Raw genomic sequence first — 20,451 nt, 5'->3', positions numbered from 1 at the left:
TCGCATGCTTTCATACAATTAATAAAAATAGCAACACGCATCACTCAAAGTGAGTGAAAGGGCACAGATGAGCGGTAATCAATCACTGCACATTTCTGCCCTCTTTTCCCTGTATTACGGCGCTGGGAATGGGCCCTTAAGAGTACTCAGAAATAGTCCAAAAGCCTAAACAAGACACGCTACATAAAAAATTACTCTTTTCGTGACTCGTCTAGATCAGGCAGGACAGGTCCAGACTACGAACCCTTCCGAGCCACCTGCTCTCTAAAACACTTCCTGGGTGTGGAAATTGTCTCAATATTTACATCTAGTTTTTGTTTTTGCCGTTTAACTCCGTGACTTGATGAGGATTGCATAACGAGAAGTGAACATTTACTTAACTAAACCAAATGGCATTCATGCAAAATCTCACGATGCTGCAAGTAGGATTCGAACCTGCGCAGGGAAACCCCATTGGATTTCGAGTCCAACGCCTTAACCACTCGGCCATCGCAGCTCCATGAGTATGATGTCACTGTTGTCGTATATGAGCCATTCGCTGCTCACGTCAGACCGAGACCTAAAAAATAAAGTAACCGAAGGAAGGGGCAGGTACCAGCAGTGCTCTGTTGCCCTCACTTATTTCGCTTGCATTCATACAATTAATAAAAATAGCAACACGTATCACTCAAAGTGAGTGACAGGGCACAGATGAGCAGTAATCAATCACTGCGCATTTCTACCCTCTTTTCCCTATATTACAGCGCTGGGACCGGGCCCTTAAGTGTACTCAGAAAGAGTCCAAAAGCCTAAACAAGACACTCTACATAAAAAAATGACTCTTTTCGTGATTCGTCAAGATCAAACAGGACAGGTCCAGACTACGAACCCTTCGAACCACCTGCTCTCTAAAACACTTCCGGAGTGTTGAAATTGTCTTAATGTTTATATTTAGTTTGAGTTTTTGCTGTTTAATTCTGTGACTTGATGAGGATTGCATAACGAGAAGTGAACATTTACTTAACTAAAGCAAATGGGAATCATGCAAAATCTCATGACGCTGCAAGCAGGATGCGAACCTACGTGGGGAAACCCAATTGGATTTCGAGTCAAACACCTTAACCACTCGGCCATCGCAGCTCCATGAGTATGATGTCACTGTTGTCGTATATGAGCCATGCGCTGCTCACGTCAGGCCGAGACCTAAAAAATAAAGTAACAAAAGGACGGGGCAGGTACCAGCAGTGCCCTGTTGCCCTCACTTATTTCACATGCTTTCATACAATTAATAAAAATAGCAACACGTATCACTCAAAGTGAGTGACAGGGCACAGATGAGCGGTAATCATTCACTGTGCATTTCTACCCTCTTTTCCCTCTATTACGGCGGTGGCAACGGGCCCTTAAGTGTACTCAGAAAAAGTCCAAAAGCCTAAACAAGACACGCTTCTTAAAAAATAATTACTCTTTTCCTGACTTGTCTAGATCAGGCAGGACATGTCCAGACTACAAACCATTCCTAGCCACCTGCTCTCTGATACACTTCCTGGGTGTAGAAATTGTCTCAATGTTTACATATAGTTTGAGTTTTTGCCGTTTAACTCTGTGACTTGATGAGGATTGCATAACGAGAAGTGAACATTTACTTAACTAAAGCAAATGGGAATCATGCAAAATCTCATGACGCTGCAAGCAGGATTCGAACCTACGCGGGGAAACCCAATTGGATTTCAAGTCCAACGCCTTAACCACTCGGCCATCGCAGCTGCGTGAGTATGATGTCACTGTTGTCGTATACGAGCCATGCGCTGCTCACATCAGGCCGAGACCTAAAAATTAAAGTAACGGAAGGACGGGGCACGTACCAGCAGTGCCCTGTTGCCCTCACTTATTTCGCATTCTTTGATACAATTAATAAAAAATAGCAACACGCATCACTCAAAGTGAGTGACAGGGCACAGATGAGCAGTAATCAATCACTGCACATTCCTACCCTCTTTTCCCTATATTACGGCGCTGGGAACGGGCACTTAAGAGTACTCAGAAAGAGTCCAAATGCCTAAACAAGACACGCTACATAAAAAAATTACTCTTTTTGTGACTCGTCAAGATCAGGCAGGACAGGTCCAGACTACGAACCCTTCCAAACCACCTGCTCTCTTAAACACTTCCTGAGTGTTGAAATTGTCTTAATGTTTACATTTAGTTTGAATTTTTGCTGTTTAACTCTGTGACTTGATGAGGATTGACTAACGAGAAGTGAAAATTTCCTTAACAAACCAAATGGTGTTCATGCAAAATCATACATCGCTGCAAGCAGGATTCGAACCACCGCAGGGAAACCCCATTGGATTTCGATTCCAACGCCTTAACCACTCAGCCATCACAGCTCCATGAGAATGATGTCACTGTTGTCATATATGAGCCATGCGCTGCTCACGTCAGGCCAAGACCTAAAAAATAAAGTAACATAAGGACGGGGCAGGAACCAGCAGTGCCCTGTTGCCCTCACTTATTTCACATGCTTTCATACAATTAATAAAAATAGCAACACGTATCACTCAAAGTGAGTGACAGGGCACAGATGAGCGGTAATCATTCACTGTGCATTTCTACCCTCTTTTCCCTCTATTACGGCGGTGGCAACGGGCCCTTAAGTGTACTCAGAAAAAGTCCAAAAGCCGAAACAAGACACGCTTCATAAAAAAAAAATACTCTTTTCCTGAATTGTCTAGATCAGGCAGGACAGGTCCAGACTACACACCCTTCCTAGCCACCTGCTCTCTAAAACACTTCCTGGGTGTAGAAATTGTCTCAAAGTTTACATCTAGTTTGAGTTTTTGCCGTTTAACTCTGTGACTTGATGAGGATTGCATAACGAGAAGTGAACATTTACTTAACTAAACCAAATGGTGTTCATGCAAAATTTCATGACGCTGCAGGCAGGATTCGAACCTACGCGGGGAAACCCCATTGGATTTCAAGTCCAACGCCTTAACCACTCGGCCATCGCAGCTGCGTGAGTATGATGTCACTGTTGTCGTATACGAGCCATGCGCTGCTCACATCAGGCCGAGACCTACAAATTAAAGTAACGGAAGGACAGGGCACGTACCAGCAGTGCCCTGTCTCCCTCACTTATTTCGCATGCTTTCATACAATCAATAAAAATAGCAACACGCATCACTCAAAGTGAGTGACAGGGCACAGATGAGCAGTAATCAATCACTGCACATTTCTGCCCTCTTTTCCCTATATTACGGCTCTGGAATGGGCCCTTAAGTGTACTCAGAAAGAGTCCAAAAGCCTAAACAAGACATGCTACATAAAAAAATTACTCTTTTCGTGACTCGTCAAGATCAGGCAGGACAGGTCCAGACGACGAACCCTTCCGAGCCACCTGCTCTCTAAAACACTTCCTGAGTGTTGAAATTGTCTTAATGTTTACATTTAGTTTGAGTTTTTGCTGTTTAACTCTGTTACTTGATGAGGATTGCGTAACGAGAAGTGAACATTTCCTTATCAAACCAAAAGGTGTTCATGCAAAATCGCACGAGGCTGCAAGCAGGATTCGGACCTGTGCAGGGAAACCCCATTGATTTCGAGTCCAATGCCTTAACCACTCGGCCATCGCAGCTCCATGTTGTCGTATACGAGCTATGCACTGCTCACATCAGACCGAGACCTAAAAAATAGAGCAACGGAAGGACGGGGCAGGTACCAGCAGTGCCCTGTTGCTCTCACTTATTTCGCATGCTTTCATACAATTAATAAAAATAGGAACACGTATCACTCAAAGTGAGTGACAGGGCACAGATGAGCGGTAATCAATCACTGCACATTCCTACCCTCTTTTCCCTATATTACGGCGCTGGGAATGGGCACTTAAGAGTACTCAGAAAGAGTCCAAATGCCTAAACAAGACACGCTACATAAAAAAATTACTCTTTTTGTGACTCGTCAAGATCAGGCAGGACAGGTCCAGACTACGAACCCTTCCGAGCCACCTGCTCTCTAAAACACTTCCTGAGTGTTGAAATTGTCTTAAAGTTTACATTTAGTTTGAGTTTTTGCTGTTTAACTCTGTTACTTGATGAGGATTGAGTAACGAGAAGTGAACATTTACTTAACTAAACCAAATGGCATTCATGCAAAAGCTCACGATGCTGCAAGCATGATTCGAACCTGCGCAGGGAAACCCCATTGGATTTCAGGTCCAACGCCTTAACCACTCGGCCGTCTCAGGTCCATGAAAATGATGTCACTGTTGTCGTATACGAGCCATGCGCTGCTCAAGTCAGACCGAGACCTAAAAAATAAAGCAACGGAAGGACGGGGCAGGTACCAGCAGTGCCCTGTTGTCCTCACTTATTTCGCATGCTTTGATACAATTAATAAAAATAGCAACACGCATCACTCAAAGTGAGTGACAGGGCACAGATGAGCAGTAATCAATCACTGCGCATTTCTACCCTCTTTTCCCTATATTACAGCGCTGGGACCGGGCCCTTAAGTGTACTCAGAAAGAGTCCAAAAGCCTAAACAAGACACTCTACATAAAAAAATGACTCTTTTCGTGACTCATCAAGATCAAGCAGGACAGGTCCAGACTACGAACACTTTAAACCACCTGCTCTCTAAAACACTTCCGGAGTGTTGAAATTGTCTTAATGTTTTCATTTAGTTTGAGTATTTGCTGTTTAATTCTGTGACTTGATGAGGATTGCGTAACGAGAAGTGAACATTTCCTTAACGAACCAAATGGTGTTCATGCAAAATCACCCGATGCTGCAAGCAGGATGCGAACCTGCGCAGGGAAACCCCATTGAATTTCGAGTCCAACGCCTTAACCACTCGGCCATCGCAGCTCCATGAGTATGACGTCACTGTTGTCGTATATGAGCCATGCGCTGCTCACGTCAGGCCGAGACCTAAAAAATAAAGTAACAAAAGGACGGGGCAGGAACCAGCAGTGCCCTGTTGCCCTCACTTATTTCACATGCTTTCATACAATTAATAAAAATAGCAACACGTATCACTCAAAGTGAGTGACAGGGCACAGATGAGCGGTAATCATTCACTGTGCATTTATACCTTCTTTTCCCTCTATTACGGCGGTGGCAACGGGCCCTTAAGTGTACTCAGAAAAAGTCCAAAAGCCTAACCAAGACACGCTTCATGAAAAAATATTACTCTTTTCGTGATTTGTCTAGATCAGGCAAATAGGTCCAGACTACGAACCCTTCCGAGCCACCTGCTCTGTAAAACACTTCCTGGGTGTAGAAATTGTCTCAATGTTTACATCTAGTTTGAGTTTTTGCCGTTTAACTCTGTGACTTGAAGAGGACTGCATAACGAGAAGTGAACATTTACTTAACTAAACCAAATGGTGCTAATGCAAAATCTCATGACACTGCAAGCAGGATTCGAACCAACGCGGTGAAACCCCATTGGATTTCTAGTCCAACACCTTACCCACTCGGCCATCGCAGCTGCATGTGTATGATGTCACTGTTGTCGTATACGAGCCATGCGCTGCTCATGTCAGGCCGAGACCTAAAAATTAAAGTAACGGAAGGACGGGGCATGTACCAGCAGTGCCCTGTCTCCCTCACTTATTTCGCATGCTTTCATACAATTAATAAAAATAGCAACACGCATCACTCAAAGTGAGTGACAGGGCACAGATGAGCGGTAATCAGTCACTGCACATTTCTACCCTCTTTTCCCTATATTACGGCGCTGGGAATGGGCTCTTAAGAGTACTCAGAAAGAGTCCAAAAGCCTAAACAAGACACGCTACATGAAAAAATTACTCTTTATGTGACTCGTCAAGATCAGGCAGGACAGGTCCAGACTACGAACCCTTCTGAACCACCTGCTCTCTAAAACACTTCCTGAGTGTTGAAATTGTCTTAATGTTTACATTTAGTTTGAATTATTGCTGTTTAACTCTGTGACTTGATGAGGATTGACTAACGAGAAGTGAACATTTCCTTAACAAACCAAATGGTGTTCATGCAAAATCACGGGTCGCTGCAAGCAGGATTCGAACCTGCGCAGGGAAACCCCATTGGATTTTGAGTCCAACGCCTTAACCACTCGCCCATCGCAGCTCCACGAGTATAATGTCACTGTTGTCGTATATGAGCCATGCGCTGCTCACGTCAGACCGAGACCTAAAAAACTAAAGTAACAGCAGGACGGGGCAGGTACCAGCAGTGCCCTGTTGCCCTCACTTATTTTGCATGCTTTGATACAATTAATAAAAATAGCAACACGCATCACTCAAAGTGAGTGACAGGGCACAGATGAGCAGTAATCAATCACTGCACATTCCTACCCTCTTTTCCCTATATTACGGCGCTGGGAATGGGCACTTAAGAGTACTCAGAAAGAGTCCAAATGCCTAAACAAGACACGCTACATAAAAAAATTACTCTTTTTGTGACTCGTCAAGATCAGGCAGGACAGGTCCAAACTACGAACCCTTCCAAACCACCTGCTCTCTTAAACACTTCCTGAGTGTTGGAATTGTCTTAATGTTTACATTTAGTTTGAATTTTTGCTGTTTAACTCTGTGACTTGATGAGGATTGACTAACGAGAAGTGAAAATTTCCTTAACAAACCAAATGGTGTTCATGCAAAATCATACGTCGCTGCAAGCAAGATTCGAACCTGCGCAGGGAAACCCCATTGGATTTCGATTCCAACGCCTTAACCACTCAGCCATCACAATGATGTCACTGTTGTCGTATATGAGCCATGCGCTGCTCACGTCAGGCCAAGACCTAAAAAATAAAGTAACATAAGGACGGGGCAGGAACCAGCAGTGCCCTGTTGCCCTCACTTATTTCACATGCTTTCATACAATTAATAAAAATAGCAACACGTATCACTCAAAGTGAGTGACAGGGCACAGATGAGCGGTAATCATTCACTGTGCATTTCTACCCTCTTTTCCCTCTATTACGGCGGTGGCAACGGGCCCTTAAGTGTACTCAGAAAAAGTCCAAAAGCCTAAACAAGACACGCTTCATAAAAAAAAATTACTCTTTTCCTGAATTGTCTAGATCAGTCAGGACAGGTCCAGACTACAAACCCTTCCTAGCCACCTGCTCTCTAAAACACTTCCTGGGTGTAGAAATTGTCTCAAAGTTTACATCTAGTTTGAGTTTTTGCCGTTTAACTCAGTGACTTGATGAGGATTGCATAACGAGAAGTGAACATTTACTTAACTAAACCAAATGGTGTTCATGCAAAATTTCATGACGCTGCAAGCAGGATTCGTACCTACGCGGGGAAACCCCATTGGATTTTAAGTCCAACGCCTTAACCACTCGGCCATCACAGCTGCGTGAGTATGATGTCACTGTTGTCGTATACGAGCCATGCGCTGCTCACATCAGGCCGAGACCTACAAATTAAAGTAACGGAAGGACAGGGCACGTACCAGCAGTGCCCTGTCTCCCTCACTTATTTCGCATGCTTTCATACAATCAATAAAAATAGCAACACGCATCACTCAAAGTGAGTGACAGGGCACAGATGAGCAGTAATCAATCACTGCACATTTCTGCCCTCTTTTCCCTATATTACGGCTCTGGAATGGGCCCTTTAGTGTACTCAGAAAGAGTCCAAAAGCCTAAACAAGACACGCTACATAAAAAAATTACTCCTTTCGTGACTCATCAAGATCAGGCAGGACAGGTCCAGACTACGAACCCTTCCGAGCCACCTGCTCTCCAAAACACTTCCTGAGTGTTGAAATTGTCTTAATGTTTACATTTAGTTTGAGTTTTTGCTGTTTAACTCTGTTACTTGATGAGGATTACGTAACGAGAAGTGAACATTTCCTTATCAAACCAAATGGTGTTCATGCAAAATCGCACGAGGCTGCAAGCAGGATTCGGACCTGTGCAGGGAAATCCCATTGATTTCGAGTCGAACGCCTTAACCACTCGGCCATCGCAGCTCCATGTTGTCGTATACGAGCTATGTACTGCTCACGTCAGACCGAGACCTAAAAAATAGAGCAACGGAAGGACGGGGCAGGTACCAGCAGTGCCCTGTTGCCCTCACTTATTTCGCATGCTTTCATACAATTAATAAAAATAGCAACACGTATCACTCAAAGTGAGTGACAGGGCACAGATGAGCGGTAATCAATCACTGCACATTCCTACCCTCTTTTCCCTATATTACGGCGATGGGAATGGGCACTTAAGAGTACTCAGAAAGAGTCCAAATGCCTAAACAAGACACGCTACATAAAAAAATTACTCTTTTTGTGACTCGTCAAGATCAGGCAGGACAGGTCCAGACTACGAACCCTTCCAAACCACCTGCTCTCTTAAACACTTCCTGAGTGTTGAAATTGTCTTAATGTTTACATTTAGTTTGAATTTTTGCTGTTTAACTCTGTGACTTGATGAGGATTGACTAACGAGAAGTGAAAATTTCCTTAACAAACCAAATGGTGTTCATGCAAAATCGGACGTCGCTGCAAGCAGGATTCGAACCTGCGCAGGGAAACCCCATTGGATTTCGAGTCCAACACCTTAACCACTCAGCCATCGCAGCTCCATGAGTATGATGTCACTGTTGTCGTATATGAGCCATTCGCTGCTCACGTCAGACCGAGACCTAAAAAATAAAGTAACCGAAGGAAGGGGCAGGTACCAGCAGTGCTCTGTTGCCCTCACTTATTTCGCTTGCTTTCATACAATTAATAAAAATAGCAACACGTATCACTCAAAGTGAGTGACAGGGCACAGATGAGCAGCAATCAATCACTGCGCATTTCTACCCTCTTTTCCCATATTACGGCGCTGGGACCGGGCCCTTAAGTGTACTCAGAAAGAGTCCAAAAGCCTAAACAAGACACTCTACATAAAAAAACTTACTCTTTTCGTGACTCGTCAAGATCAAGCAGGACAGGTCCAGACTACTAACCCTTCGAACCACCTGCTCTCTAAAACACTTCCGGAGTGTTGAAATTGTCTTAATGTTTACATTTAGTTTGAATTTTTGCTGTTTAATTCTGTGACTTGATAAGGAATGCATAACGAGAAGTGAACATTTCCTTAACTAACGAAATGGTGTTCATGCTAAATCGCCCGATGCTGCAAGCAGGATGCGAACCTGCGCAGGAAAAACCCCAATGAATTTCGAGTCCAACGCCTTAACCACTCGGCCATCACAGCTGCGTGAGTATAATGTCACTGTTGTCGTATACGAGCCATGCGCTGCTCACATCAGGCCGAGACCTACTAATTAAAGTAACGGAAGGACAGGGCACGTACCAGCAGTGCCCTGTCTCCCTCACTTATTTCGCATGCTTTCATACAATCAATAAAAATAGCAACACGCATCACTCAAAGTGAGTGACAGGGCACAGATGAGCAGTAATCAATCACTGCACATTTCTGCCCTCTTTTCCCTATATTACGGCTCTGGAATGGGCCCTTAAGTGTACTCAGAAAGAGTCCAAAAGCCTAAACAAGACACGCTACATAAAAAAATTACTCTTTTCCTGACTTGTCTAGATCAGGCAGGACAGGTCCAGACTACAAACCATTCCTAGCCACCTGCTCTCTGAAACACTTCCTGGGTGTAGAAATTGTCTCAATGTTTACATCTAGTTTGAGTTTTTGCCGTTTAACTCTGTGAATTGATGAGGATTGCATAACGAGAAGTGAACATTTACTTAACTAAAGCAAATGGGAATCATGCAAAATCTCATGACGCTGCAAGCAGGATTGGAACCTACGCGGGGAAACCCCATTGGATTTCAAGTCCAACGCCTTAACCACTCGGCCATCGCAGCTGCGTGAGTATGACGTCACTGTTGTCGTATACGAGCCATGCGCTGCTCACATCAGGCCGAGACCTAAAAATTAAAGTAACGGAAGGACGGGGCACGTACCAGCAGTGCCCTGTTGCCCTCACTTATTTCGCATGCTTTGATACAATTAATAAAAATAGCAACACGCATCACTCAAAGTGAGTGACAGGGCACAGATGAGCAGTAATCAATCACTGCACATTCCTACCCTCTTTTCCCTATATTACGGCGCTGGGAACGGGCACTTCAGAGTACTCAGAAAGAGTCCAAATGCCTAAACAAGACACGCTACATAAAAAAATTACTCTTTTTGTGACTCGTCAAGATCAGGCAGGACAGGTCCAGACTACGAACCCTTCCAAACCACCTGCTCTCTTAAACACTTCCTGAGTGTTGAAATTGTCTTAATGTTTACATTTAGTTTGAATTTTTGCTGTTTAACTCTGTGACTTGATGAGGATTGCATAACGAGAAGTGAACATTTACTTAACTAAACCAAATGGTGTTCATGCAAAATTTCATGACGCTGCAAGCAGGATTCGAACCTACGTGGGGAAACACCATTGGATTTCAAGTCCAACGCCTTAACCACTCGGCCATCGCAGCTGCATGAGTATGATGTCACTGTTGTCGTATACGAGCCATGCGCTGCTCACATCAGGCCTAGACCTACAAATTAAAGTAACGGAAGGACAGGGCACGTACCAGCAGTGCCCTGTCTCCCTCACTTATTTCGCGTGCTTTCATACAATCAATAAAAATAGCAACACGCATCACTCAAAGTGAGTGACAGGGCACAGATGAGCAGTAATCAATCACTGCACATTTCTGCCCTCTTTTCCCTATATTACGGCTCTGGAATGGGCCCTTAAGTGTACTCAGAAAGAGTCCAAAAGCCTAAACAAGACACGCTACATAAAAAAATACTCTTTTCGTGACTCGTCAAGATCAGGCAGGACAGGTCCAGACTACGAACCCTTCCGAGCCACCTGCTCTCTAAAACACATCCTGAGTGTTGAAATTGTCTTAATGTTTACATTTAGTTTGAGTTTTTGCTGTTTAACTCTGTTACTTGATGAGGATTGCGTAACGAGAAGTGAACATTTCCTTATCAAACCAAATGGTGTTCATGCAAAATCCCACGAGGCTGCAAGCAGGATTCGGACCTGTGCAGGGAAACCCCATTGATTTCGAGTCCAACGCCTTAACCACTCGGCCATCGCAGCTCCATATTGTCGTATACGAGCTATGCACTGCTCACATCAGACCGAGACCTAAAAAATAGAGCAACGGAAGGACGGGGCAGGTACCAGCAGTGCCCTGTTGCCCTCACTTATTTCGCATGCTTTCATACAATTAATAAAAATAGCAACACGTATCACTCAAAGTGAGTGACAGGGCACAGATGAGCGGTAATCAATCACTGCACATTCCTACCCTCTTTTCCCTATATTACGGCGCTGGGAATGGGCACCTAAGAGTACTCAGAAAGAGTCCAAATGCCTAAACAAGACACGCTACATAAAAAAATTACTCTTTTTGTGACTCGTCAAGATCAGGCAGGACAGGTCCAGACTACGAACCCTTCCGAGCCACCTGCTCTCTAAAACACTTCCTGAGTGTTGAAATTGTCTTAAAGTTTACATTTAGTTTGAGTTTTTGCTGTTTAACTCTGTTACTTGATGAGGATTGAGTAACGAGAAGTGAACATTTCCTTATCAAACCAAATGGTGTTCATGCAAAATCGCACGAGGCTGCAAGCAGGATTCGGACCTGCGCAGGGAAACCCCATTGATTTCGAGTCCAACGCCTTAACCACTCGGCCATTGCAGCTCCATGTTGTCGTATACGAGCCATTCGCTGCTCACGTCAGACCGAGACCTAAAAAATAAAGTAACCGAACGAAGGGGCAGGTACCAGCAGTGCTCTGTTGCCCTCACTTATTTCGCTTGCTTTCATACAATTAATAAAAATAGCAACACGCATCACTCAAAGTGAGTGAAAGGGCACAGATGAGCGGTAATCAATCACTGCACATTTCTGCCCTCTTTTCCCTGTATTACGGCGCTGGGACTGGGCCCTTAAGTGTACTCAGAAAGAGTCCAAAAGCCTAAACAAGACACTCTACATAAAAAAATGACTCTTTTCGTGACTCGTCAAGATCAAGCAGGACAGGTCCAGACTACGATCCCTTCCGAGCCACCTGCTCTCTAAAACACTTCCTGGGTGTGGAAATTGTCTCAATATTTACATCTAGTTTTTGTTTTTGCCGTTTAACTCCGTGACTTGATGAGGATTGCATAACAAGAGGTGAACATTTACTTAACTAAAGCAAATGGCATTCATGCAAAATCTCACGATGCTGCAAGCAGGATTCGAACCTGCGCAGGGAAACCCCATTGGATTTCAGGTCCAACGCCTTAACCACTCGGCCGTCGCAGCTCCATGAAAATGATGTCACTGTTGTCGTATACGAGCCATGCGCTGCTCAAGTCAGACGAGACCTAAAAAATAAAGCAACGGAAGGACGGGGCAGGTACCAGCAGTGCCCTGTTGCCCTCACTTATTTCGCATGCTTTGATACAATTAATAAAAATAGCAACACGCATCACTCAAAGTGAGTGACAGGGCACAGATGAGCGGTAATCAATCACTGCACATTTCTACCCTCTTTTCCCTATATTACGGCGCTGGGAATGGGCCCTTAAGAGTACTCAGAAAGAGTCCAAAAGCCTAAACAAGACACGCTACATGAAAAAATTACTCTTTTTGTGACTCGTCAAGATCAGGCAGGACAGGTCCAGACTACGAACCCTTCTGAACCACCTGCTCTCTAAAACACTTCCCGAGTGTTGAAATTGTCTTAATGTTTACATTTAGTTTGAATTATTGCTGTTTAACTCTGTGACTTGATGAGGATTGACTAACGAGAAGTGAAAATTTCCTTAACAAACCAAATTGTGTTCATGCAAAATCGTACGTCGCTGCAAGCAGGATTCGAAACTGCGCAGGGAAACACCATTGTATTTCGAGTCCAACGCCTTATCCACTCGGCCATCGCAGCTCCATGAGTATGATGTCACTGTTGTCGTATATGAGCCATTCGCTGCTCACGTCAGACCGAGACCTAAAAAATAAAGTAACCAAAGGAAGGGGCAGGTACCAGCAGTGCTCTGTTGCCCTCACTTATTTCGCTTGCTTTCACACAATTAATAAAAATAGCAACACGTATCCCTCAAAGTGAGTGACAGGGCACAGATGAGCAGTAATCAATCACTGCGCATTTCTACCCTCTTTTCCCTATATTACAGCGCTGGGACCGGGCCCTTAAGTGTACTCAGAAAGAGTCCAAAAGCCTAAACAAGACACTCTACATAAAAAAATGACTCTTTTCGTGACTCGTCAAGATCAAGCAGGACAGGTCCAGACTACGAACCCTTTAAACCACCTGCTCTCTAAAACACTTCCGGAGGGTTGAAATTGTCTTAATGTTTACATTTAGTTTGAGTTTTTGCTGTTTAATTCTGTGACTTGATGAGGATTGCATAACGAGAAGTGAACATTTACTTAACTAAACCAAATGGTGTTCATGCAAAATCTCATGACACTGCAAGCAGGATTCGAACCAATGCGGTGAAACCCCATTGGATTTCTAGTCCAACACCTTACCCACTCGGCCATTGCAGCTGCATGTGTATGATGTCACTGTTGTCGTATACGAGCCATGCGCTGCTCATGTCAGGCCGAGACCTAAAAATTAAAGTAACGGAAGGACGGGGCATGTACCAGCAGTGCCCTGTCTCCCTCACTTATTTCGCATGCTTTCATACAATTAATAAAAATAGCAACACGCATCACTCAAAGTGAGTGACAGGGCACAGATGAGCAGTAATCAATCACTGTGCATTTCTACCCTCTTTTCCCTATATTACAGCTCTGGGACCGGGCCCTTAAGTGTACTCAAAAAGAGTCCAAAAGCCTAAACAAGACACTCTACATAAAAAAATGACTCTTTTCGTGACTCGTCAAGATCAAGCAGGACAGGTCCAGACTACGAACCCTTTAAACCACCTGCTCTCTAAAACACTTCCGGAGGGTTGAAATTGTCTTAATGTTTACATTTAGTTTGAGTTTTTGCTGTTTAATTCTGTGACTTAATGAGGATTGCGTAACGAGAAGTGAACATTTCCTTAACGAACCAAATGGTGTTCATGCAAAATCGCCCAATGCTGCAAGCAGGATGCGAACCTGCGCAGGGAAACCCCATTGAATTTCGAGTCCTAGGCCTTAACCACTCAGCCATCGCAGCTCCATGAGTATGACATCACTGTTGTCGTATATGAGCCATGCGCTGCTCACGTCAGGCCGAGACCTAAAAAATAAAGTAACAAAAGGACGGGGCAGGAACCAGCAGTGCCCTGTTGCCCTCACTTATTTCACATGCTTTCATACAATTAATAAAAATAGCAACACGTATCACTCAAAGTGAGTGTTAGGGCATAGATGAGCGGTAATCATTCACTGTGCATTTATACCTTCTTTTCCCTCTATTACGGCGGTGGCAACGGGCCCTTAAGTGTACTCAGAAAAAGTCCAAAAGCCTAACCAAGACACGCTTCATGAAAAAATATTACTCTTTTCGTGATTTGTCTAGATCAGGCAAATAGGTCCAGACTACGAACCCTTCCGAGCCACCTGCTCTGTAAAACACTTCCTGGGTGTAGAAATTGTCTCAATGTTTACATCTAGTTTGAGTTTTTGCCGTTTAACTCTGTGACTTGAAGAGGACTGCATAACGAGAAGTGAACATTTACTTAACTAAACCAAATGGTGCTAATGCAAAATCTCATGACACTGCAAGCAGGATTCGAACCAACGAGGTGAAACCCCATTGGATTTCTAGTCCAACACCTTACCCACTCGGCCATCGCAGCTGCATGTGTATGATGTCACTGTTGTCGTATACGAGCCATGCGCTGCTCATGTCAGGCCGAGACCTAAAAATTAAAGTAACGGAAGGACGGGGCATGTACCAGCAGTGCCCTGTCTCCCTCACTTATTTCGCATGCTTTCATACAATTAATAAAAATAGCAACACGCATCACTCAAAGTGAGTGATAGGGCACAGATGAGCGGTAATCAGTCACTGCACATTTCTACCCTCTTTTCCCTATATTACGGCGCTGGGAATGGGCTCTTAAGAGTACTCAGAAAGAGTCCAAAAGCCTAAACAAGACACGCTACATGAAAAAATTACTCTTTATGTGACTCGTCAAGATCAGGCAGGACAGGTCCAGACTACGAACCCTTCTGAACCACCTGCTCTCTAAAACACTTCCTGAGTGTTGAAATTGTCTTAATGTTTACATTTAGTTTGAATTATTGCTGTTTAACTCTGTGACTTGATGAGGATTGACTAACGAGAAGTGAACATTTCCTTAACAAACCAAATGGTGTTCATGCAAAATCACGGGTCGCTGCAAGCAGGATTCGAACCTGCGCAGGGAAACCCCATTGGATTTTGCGTCCAACGCCTTAACCACTCGCCCATCGCAGCTCCACGAGTATAATGTCACTGTTGTCGTATATGAGCCATGCGCTGCTCACGTCAGACCGAGACCTAAAAAACTAAAGTAACAGCAGGACGGGGCAGGTACCAGCAGTGCCCTGTTGCCCTCACTTATTTCGCATGCTTTGATACAATTAATAAAAATAGCAACACGCATCACTCAAAGTGAGTGACAGGGCACAGATGAGCAGTAATCAATCACTGCACATTCCTACCCTCTTTTCCCTATATTACGGCGCTGGGAATGGGCACTTAAGAGTACTCAGAAAGAGTCCAAATGCCTAAACAAGACACGCTACATAAAAAAATTACTCTTTTTGTGACTCGTCAAGATCAGGCAGGACAGGTCCAAACTACGAACCCTTCCAAACCACCTGCTCTCTTAAACACTTCCTGAGTGTTGGAATTGTCTTAATGTTTACATTTAGTTTGAATTTTTGCTGTTTAACTCTGTGACTTGATGAGGATTGACTAACGAGAAGTGAAAATTTCCTTAACAAACCAAATGGTGTTCATGCAAAATCATACGTCGCTGCAAGCAAGATTCGAACCTGCGCAGGGAAACCCCATTGGATTTCGATTCCAACGCCTTAACCACTCAGCCATCACAATGATGTCACTGTTGTCGTATATGAGCCATGCGCTGCTCACGTCAGGCCAAGACCTAAAAAATAAAGTAACATAAGGACGGGGCAGGAACCAGCAGTGCCCTGTTGCCCTCACTTATTTCACATGCTTTCATACAATTAATAAAAATAGCAACACGTATCACTCAAAGTGAGTGACAGGGCACAGATGAGCGGTAATCATTCACTGTGCATTTCTACCCTCTTTTCCCTCTATTACGGCGGTGGCAACGGGCCCTTAAGTGTACTCAGAAAAAGTCCAAAAGCCTAAACAAGACACGCTTCATAAAAAAAAATTACTCTTTTCCTGAATGGTCTAGATCAGGCAGGACAGGTCCAGACTACAAACCCTTCCTAGCCACCTGCTCTCTAAAACACTTCCTGGGTGTAGAAATTGTCTCAAAGTTTACATCTAGTTTGAGTTTTTGCCGTTTAACTCAGTGACTTGATGAGGATTGCATAACGAGAAGTGAACATTTACTTAACTAAACCAAATGGTGTTCATGCAAAATTTCATGACGCTGCAAGCAGGATTCGTACCTACGCGGGGAAACCCCATTTGATTTTAAGTCTAACGCCTTAACCACTCGGCCATCACAGCTGCGTGAGTATGATGTCACTGTTGTCGTATACGAGCCATGCGCTGCTCACATCAGGCCGAGACCTACAAATTAAAGTAACGGAAGGACAGGGCACGTACCAGCAGTGCCCTGTCTCCCTCACTTATTTCGCATGCTTTCATACAATCAATAAAAATAGCAACACGCATCACTCAAAGTGAGTGACAGGGCACAGATGAGCAGTAATCAATCACTGCACATTTCTGCCCTCTTTTCCCTATATTACGGCTCTGGAATGGGCCCTTAAGTGTACTCAGAAAGAGTCCAAAAGCCTAAACAAGACACGCTACATAAAAAAATTACTCCTTTCGTGACTCATCAAGATCAGGCAGGACAGGTCCAGACTACGAACCCTTCCGAGCCACCTGCTCTCTAAAACACTTCCTGAGTGTTGAAATTGTCTTAATGTTTACATTTAGTTTGAGTTTTTGCTGTTTAACTCTGTTACTTGATGAGGATTACGTAACGAGAAGTGAACATTTCCTTATCAAACCAAATGGTGTTCATGCAAAATCGCACGAGGCTGCAAGCAGGATTCGGACCTGTGCAGGGAAATCCCATTGATTTCGAGTCGAACTCCTTAACCACTCGGCCATCGCAGCTCCATGTTGTCGTATACGAGCTATGTACTGCTCACGTCAGACCGAGACCTAAAAAATAGAGCAACGGAAGGACGGGGCAGGTACCAGCAGTGCCCTGTTGCCCTCACTTATTTCGCATGCTTTCATACAATTAATAAAAATAGCAACACGTATCACTCAAAGTGAGTGACAGGGCACAGATGAGCGGTAATCAATCACTGCACATTCCTACCCTCTTTTCCCTATATTACGGCGCTGGGAATGGGCACTTAAGAGTACTCAGAAAGAGTCCAAATGCCTAAACAAGACACGCTACATAAAAAAATTACTCTTTTTGTGACTCGTCAAGATCAGGCAGGACAGGTCCAGACTACGAACCCTTCCAAACCACCTGCTCTCTTAAACACTTCCTGAGTGTTGAAATTGTCTTAATGTTTACATTTAGTTTGAATTTTTGCTGTTTAACTCTGTGACTTGATGAGGATTGACTAACGAGAAGTGAAAATTTCCTTAACAAACCAAATGGTGTTCATGCAAAATCGGACGTCGCTGCAAGCAGGATTCGAACCTGCGCAGGGAAACCCCATTGGATTTCGAGTCCAACGCCTTAACCACTAAGCCATCGCAGCTCCATGAGTATGATGTCACTGTTGTCGTATATGAGCCATTCGCTGCTCACGTCAGACCGAGACCTAAAAAATAAAGTAACCGAAGGAAGGGGCAGGTACCAGCAGTGCTCTGTTGCCCTCACTTATTTCGCTTGCTTTCATACAATTAATAAAAATAGCAACACGTATCACTCAAAGTGAGTGACAGGGCACAGATGAGCAGCAATCAATCACTGCGCATTTCTACCCTCTTTTCCCATATTACGGCGCTGGGACCGGGCCCTTAAGTGTACTCAGAAAGAGTCCAAAAGCCTAAACAAGACACTCTACATAAAAAAACTTACTCTTTTCGTGACTCGTCAAGATCAAGCAGGACAGGTCCAGACTACTAACCCTTCGAACCACCTGCTCTCTAAAACACTTCCGGAGTGTTGAAATTGTCTTAATGTTTACATTTAGTTTGAATTTTTGCTGTTTAATTCTGTGACTTGATAAGGAATGCATAACGAGAAGTGAACATTTCCTTAACTAACGAAATGGTGTTCATGCTAAATCGCCCGATGCTGCAAGCAGGATGCGAACCTGCGCAGGAAAAACCCCATTGAATTTCGAGTCCAACGCCTTAACCACTCGGCCATCACAGCTGCGTGAGTATAATGTCACTGTTGTCGTATACGAGCCATGCGCTGCTCACATCAGGCCGAGACCTACAAATTAAAGTAACGGAAGGACAGGGCACGTACCAGCAGTGCCCTGTCTCCCTCACTTATTTCGCATGCTTTCATACAATCAATAAAAATAGCAACACGCATCACTCAAAGTGAGTGACAGGGCACAGATGAGCAGTAATCAATCACTGCACATTTCTGCCCTCTTTTCCCTATATTACGGCTCTGGAATGGGCCCTTAAGTGTACTCAGAAAGAGTCCAAAAGCCTAAACAAGACACGCTACATAAAAAAATTACTCTTTTCGTGACTCGTCAAGATCAGGCAGGACAGGTCCAGACTACGAACCCTTCCGAGCCACCTGCTCTCTAAAACACTTCCTGAGTGTTGAAATTGTCTTAATGTTTACATTTAGTTTGAGTTTTTGCTGTTTAACTCTGTTACTTGATGAGGATTACGTAACGAGAAGTGAACATTTCCTTATCAAACCAAATGGTGTTCATGCAAAATCGCACGAGGCTGCAAGCAGGATTCGGACCTGTGCAGGGAAATCCCATTGATTTCGAGTCGAACGCCTTAACCACTCGGCCATCGCAGCTCCATGTTGTCGTATACGAGCTATGCACTGCTCACGTCAGACCGAGACCTAAAAAATAGAGCAACGGAAGGACGGGGCAGGTACCAGCAGTGCCCTGTTGCCCTCACTTATTTCGCATGCTTTCATACAATTAATAAAAATAGCAACACGTATCACTCAAAGTGAGTGACAGGGCACAGATGAGCGGTAATCAATCACTGCACATTCCTACCCTCTTTTCCCTATATTACGGCGCTGGGAATGGGCACTTAAGAGTACTCAGAAAGAGTCCAAATGCCTAAACAAGACACGCTACATAAAAAAATTACTCTTTTTGTGACTCATCAAGATCAGGCAGGACAGGTCCAGACTACGTACCCTTCCAAACCACCTACTCTCTTAAACACTTCCTGAGTGTTGAAATTGTCTTAATGTTTACATTTAGTTTGAATTTTTGCTGTTTAACTCTGTGACTTGATGAGGATTGACTAACGAGAAGTGAAAATTTCCTTAACAAACCAAATGGTGTTCATGCAAAATCGGACATCGCTGCAAGCAGGATTCGAACCTGCGCAGGGAAACCCCATTGGATTTCGAGTCCAACGCCTTAACCACTCGGCCATCGCAGCTCCATGAGTATGATGTCACTGTTGTCGTATATGAGCCATTCGCTGCTCACGTCAGACCGAGACCTAAAAAATAAAGTAACCGAAGGAAGGGGCAGGTACCAGCAGTGCTCTGTTGCCCTCACTTATTTCGCTTGCTTTCATACAATTAATAAAAATAGCAACACGTATCACTCAAAGTGAGTGACAGGGCACAGATGAGCAGTAATCAATCACTGCGCATTTCTACCCTCTTTTCCCTATATGACGGCGCTGGGACCGGGCCCTTAAGTGTACTCAGAAAGAGTCCAAAAGCCTAAACAAGACACTCTACATAAAAAAATTACTCTTTTCGTGACTCGTCAAGATCAAGCAGGACAGGTCCAGACTACTAACCCTTCGAACCACCTGCTCTCTAAAACACTTCCGGAGTGTTGAAATTGTCTTAATGTTTACATTTAGTTTGAGTTTTTGCTGTTTAATTCTGTGACTTGATAAGGAATGCGTAACGAGAAGTGAACATTTCCTTAACAAACAAAATGGTGTTCATGCTAAATCGCCCGATGCTGCAAGCAGGATGCGAACCTGCGCAGGGAAACCCCATTGAATTTCGAGTCCAATGCCTTAACCACTCGGCCATCGCAGCTCCATGAGTATGATGTCACTGTTGTCGAATATGAGCCATGCGCTGCTCACGTCAGGCCGAGACCTAAAAAATAAAGTAACAAAAGGACGGGGCAGGAACCAGCAGTGCCCTGTTGCCCTCACTTA

The 20,451-nt window shown here is 44.2% G+C and overlaps 27 non-coding genes across 27 annotated transcripts; all 27 read right to left on the bottom strand.

The window, feature by feature from the left end:
* Window positions 1–414: 414 nt before the first annotated feature.
* On the bottom strand, window positions 415–496 carry TRNAS-CGA (transfer RNA serine (anticodon CGA)). The gene has a single exon. It is a non-coding gene; the product is annotated as a tRNA-Ser (tRNA).
* A 541-nt stretch (window positions 497–1,037) lies between these two features.
* TRNAS-CGA (transfer RNA serine (anticodon CGA)) lies at window positions 1,038–1,119 on the bottom strand. The gene has a single exon. It is a non-coding gene; the product is annotated as a tRNA-Ser (tRNA).
* Window positions 1,120–1,663: 544 nt separating this feature from the next.
* Window positions 1,664–1,745, bottom strand: TRNAS-UGA (transfer RNA serine (anticodon UGA)). The gene has a single exon. It is a non-coding gene; the product is annotated as a tRNA-Ser (tRNA).
* Window positions 1,746–2,287: 542 nt separating this feature from the next.
* Window positions 2,288–2,369, bottom strand: TRNAS-CGA (transfer RNA serine (anticodon CGA)). Its single transcript has one exon. It is a non-coding gene; the product is annotated as a tRNA-Ser (tRNA).
* Window positions 2,370–2,913: 544 nt separating this feature from the next.
* Window positions 2,914–2,995, bottom strand: TRNAS-UGA (transfer RNA serine (anticodon UGA)). Its single transcript has one exon. It is a non-coding gene; the product is annotated as a tRNA-Ser (tRNA).
* A 1,148-nt stretch (window positions 2,996–4,143) lies between these two features.
* On the bottom strand, window positions 4,144–4,222 carry TRNAS-UGA (transfer RNA serine (anticodon UGA)). Its single transcript has one exon. It is a non-coding gene; the product is annotated as a tRNA-Ser (tRNA).
* Window positions 4,223–4,765: 543 nt separating this feature from the next.
* Window positions 4,766–4,847, bottom strand: TRNAS-CGA (transfer RNA serine (anticodon CGA)). Its single transcript has one exon. It is a non-coding gene; the product is annotated as a tRNA-Ser (tRNA).
* A 543-nt stretch (window positions 4,848–5,390) lies between these two features.
* Window positions 5,391–5,472, bottom strand: TRNAS-AGA (transfer RNA serine (anticodon AGA)). Its single transcript has one exon. It is a non-coding gene; the product is annotated as a tRNA-Ser (tRNA).
* Window positions 5,473–6,013: 541 nt separating this feature from the next.
* On the bottom strand, window positions 6,014–6,095 carry TRNAL-CAA (transfer RNA leucine (anticodon CAA)). Its single transcript has one exon. It is a non-coding gene; the product is annotated as a tRNA-Leu (tRNA).
* A 542-nt stretch (window positions 6,096–6,637) lies between these two features.
* On the bottom strand, window positions 6,638–6,719 carry TRNAS-CGA (transfer RNA serine (anticodon CGA)). The gene has a single exon. It is a non-coding gene; the product is annotated as a tRNA-Ser (tRNA).
* Window positions 6,720–7,252: 533 nt separating this feature from the next.
* Window positions 7,253–7,334, bottom strand: TRNAL-UAA (transfer RNA leucine (anticodon UAA)). The gene has a single exon. It is a non-coding gene; the product is annotated as a tRNA-Leu (tRNA).
* A 1,147-nt stretch (window positions 7,335–8,481) lies between these two features.
* On the bottom strand, window positions 8,482–8,563 carry TRNAS-CGA (transfer RNA serine (anticodon CGA)). The gene has a single exon. It is a non-coding gene; the product is annotated as a tRNA-Ser (tRNA).
* Window positions 8,564–9,103: 540 nt separating this feature from the next.
* Window positions 9,104–9,186, bottom strand: TRNAS-CGA (transfer RNA serine (anticodon CGA)). The gene has a single exon. It is a non-coding gene; the product is annotated as a tRNA-Ser (tRNA).
* A 541-nt stretch (window positions 9,187–9,727) lies between these two features.
* TRNAS-UGA (transfer RNA serine (anticodon UGA)) lies at window positions 9,728–9,809 on the bottom strand. The gene has a single exon. It is a non-coding gene; the product is annotated as a tRNA-Ser (tRNA).
* A 542-nt stretch (window positions 9,810–10,351) lies between these two features.
* On the bottom strand, window positions 10,352–10,433 carry TRNAS-UGA (transfer RNA serine (anticodon UGA)). Its single transcript has one exon. It is a non-coding gene; the product is annotated as a tRNA-Ser (tRNA).
* A 539-nt stretch (window positions 10,434–10,972) lies between these two features.
* Window positions 10,973–11,053, bottom strand: TRNAS-CGA (transfer RNA serine (anticodon CGA)). Its single transcript has one exon. It is a non-coding gene; the product is annotated as a tRNA-Ser (tRNA).
* A 526-nt stretch (window positions 11,054–11,579) lies between these two features.
* Window positions 11,580–11,660, bottom strand: TRNAS-CGA (transfer RNA serine (anticodon CGA)). The gene has a single exon. It is a non-coding gene; the product is annotated as a tRNA-Ser (tRNA).
* A 527-nt stretch (window positions 11,661–12,187) lies between these two features.
* On the bottom strand, window positions 12,188–12,269 carry TRNAS-UGA (transfer RNA serine (anticodon UGA)). The gene has a single exon. It is a non-coding gene; the product is annotated as a tRNA-Ser (tRNA).
* Window positions 12,270–12,809: 540 nt separating this feature from the next.
* Window positions 12,810–12,891, bottom strand: TRNAS-CGA (transfer RNA serine (anticodon CGA)). Its single transcript has one exon. It is a non-coding gene; the product is annotated as a tRNA-Ser (tRNA).
* Window positions 12,892–14,054: 1,163 nt separating this feature from the next.
* TRNAS-CGA (transfer RNA serine (anticodon CGA)) lies at window positions 14,055–14,136 on the bottom strand. The gene has a single exon. It is a non-coding gene; the product is annotated as a tRNA-Ser (tRNA).
* A 1,166-nt stretch (window positions 14,137–15,302) lies between these two features.
* Window positions 15,303–15,384, bottom strand: TRNAL-CAA (transfer RNA leucine (anticodon CAA)). Its single transcript has one exon. It is a non-coding gene; the product is annotated as a tRNA-Leu (tRNA).
* A 542-nt stretch (window positions 15,385–15,926) lies between these two features.
* Window positions 15,927–16,008, bottom strand: TRNAS-CGA (transfer RNA serine (anticodon CGA)). Its single transcript has one exon. It is a non-coding gene; the product is annotated as a tRNA-Ser (tRNA).
* Window positions 16,009–16,541: 533 nt separating this feature from the next.
* Window positions 16,542–16,623, bottom strand: TRNAL-UAA (transfer RNA leucine (anticodon UAA)). Its single transcript has one exon. It is a non-coding gene; the product is annotated as a tRNA-Leu (tRNA).
* Window positions 16,624–17,770: 1,147 nt separating this feature from the next.
* On the bottom strand, window positions 17,771–17,852 carry TRNAS-CGA (transfer RNA serine (anticodon CGA)). The gene has a single exon. It is a non-coding gene; the product is annotated as a tRNA-Ser (tRNA).
* A 540-nt stretch (window positions 17,853–18,392) lies between these two features.
* Window positions 18,393–18,475, bottom strand: TRNAS-CGA (transfer RNA serine (anticodon CGA)). The gene has a single exon. It is a non-coding gene; the product is annotated as a tRNA-Ser (tRNA).
* Window positions 18,476–19,622: 1,147 nt separating this feature from the next.
* On the bottom strand, window positions 19,623–19,704 carry TRNAS-CGA (transfer RNA serine (anticodon CGA)). The gene has a single exon. It is a non-coding gene; the product is annotated as a tRNA-Ser (tRNA).
* A 540-nt stretch (window positions 19,705–20,244) lies between these two features.
* Window positions 20,245–20,326, bottom strand: TRNAS-CGA (transfer RNA serine (anticodon CGA)). Its single transcript has one exon. It is a non-coding gene; the product is annotated as a tRNA-Ser (tRNA).
* Window positions 20,327–20,451: the final 125 nt, after the last annotated feature.

The sequence above is a fragment of the Lissotriton helveticus genome, chromosome 11, assembly GCF_964261635.1.
Source record: "Lissotriton helveticus chromosome 11, aLisHel1.1, whole genome shotgun sequence".
Taxonomy (NCBI): Eukaryota; Metazoa; Chordata; class Amphibia; order Caudata; family Salamandridae; genus Lissotriton; species Lissotriton helveticus.
The sequence above is the reverse complement of the archived record's forward strand: the minus strand, read 5'-3'. Positions and strand labels throughout refer to the sequence as shown.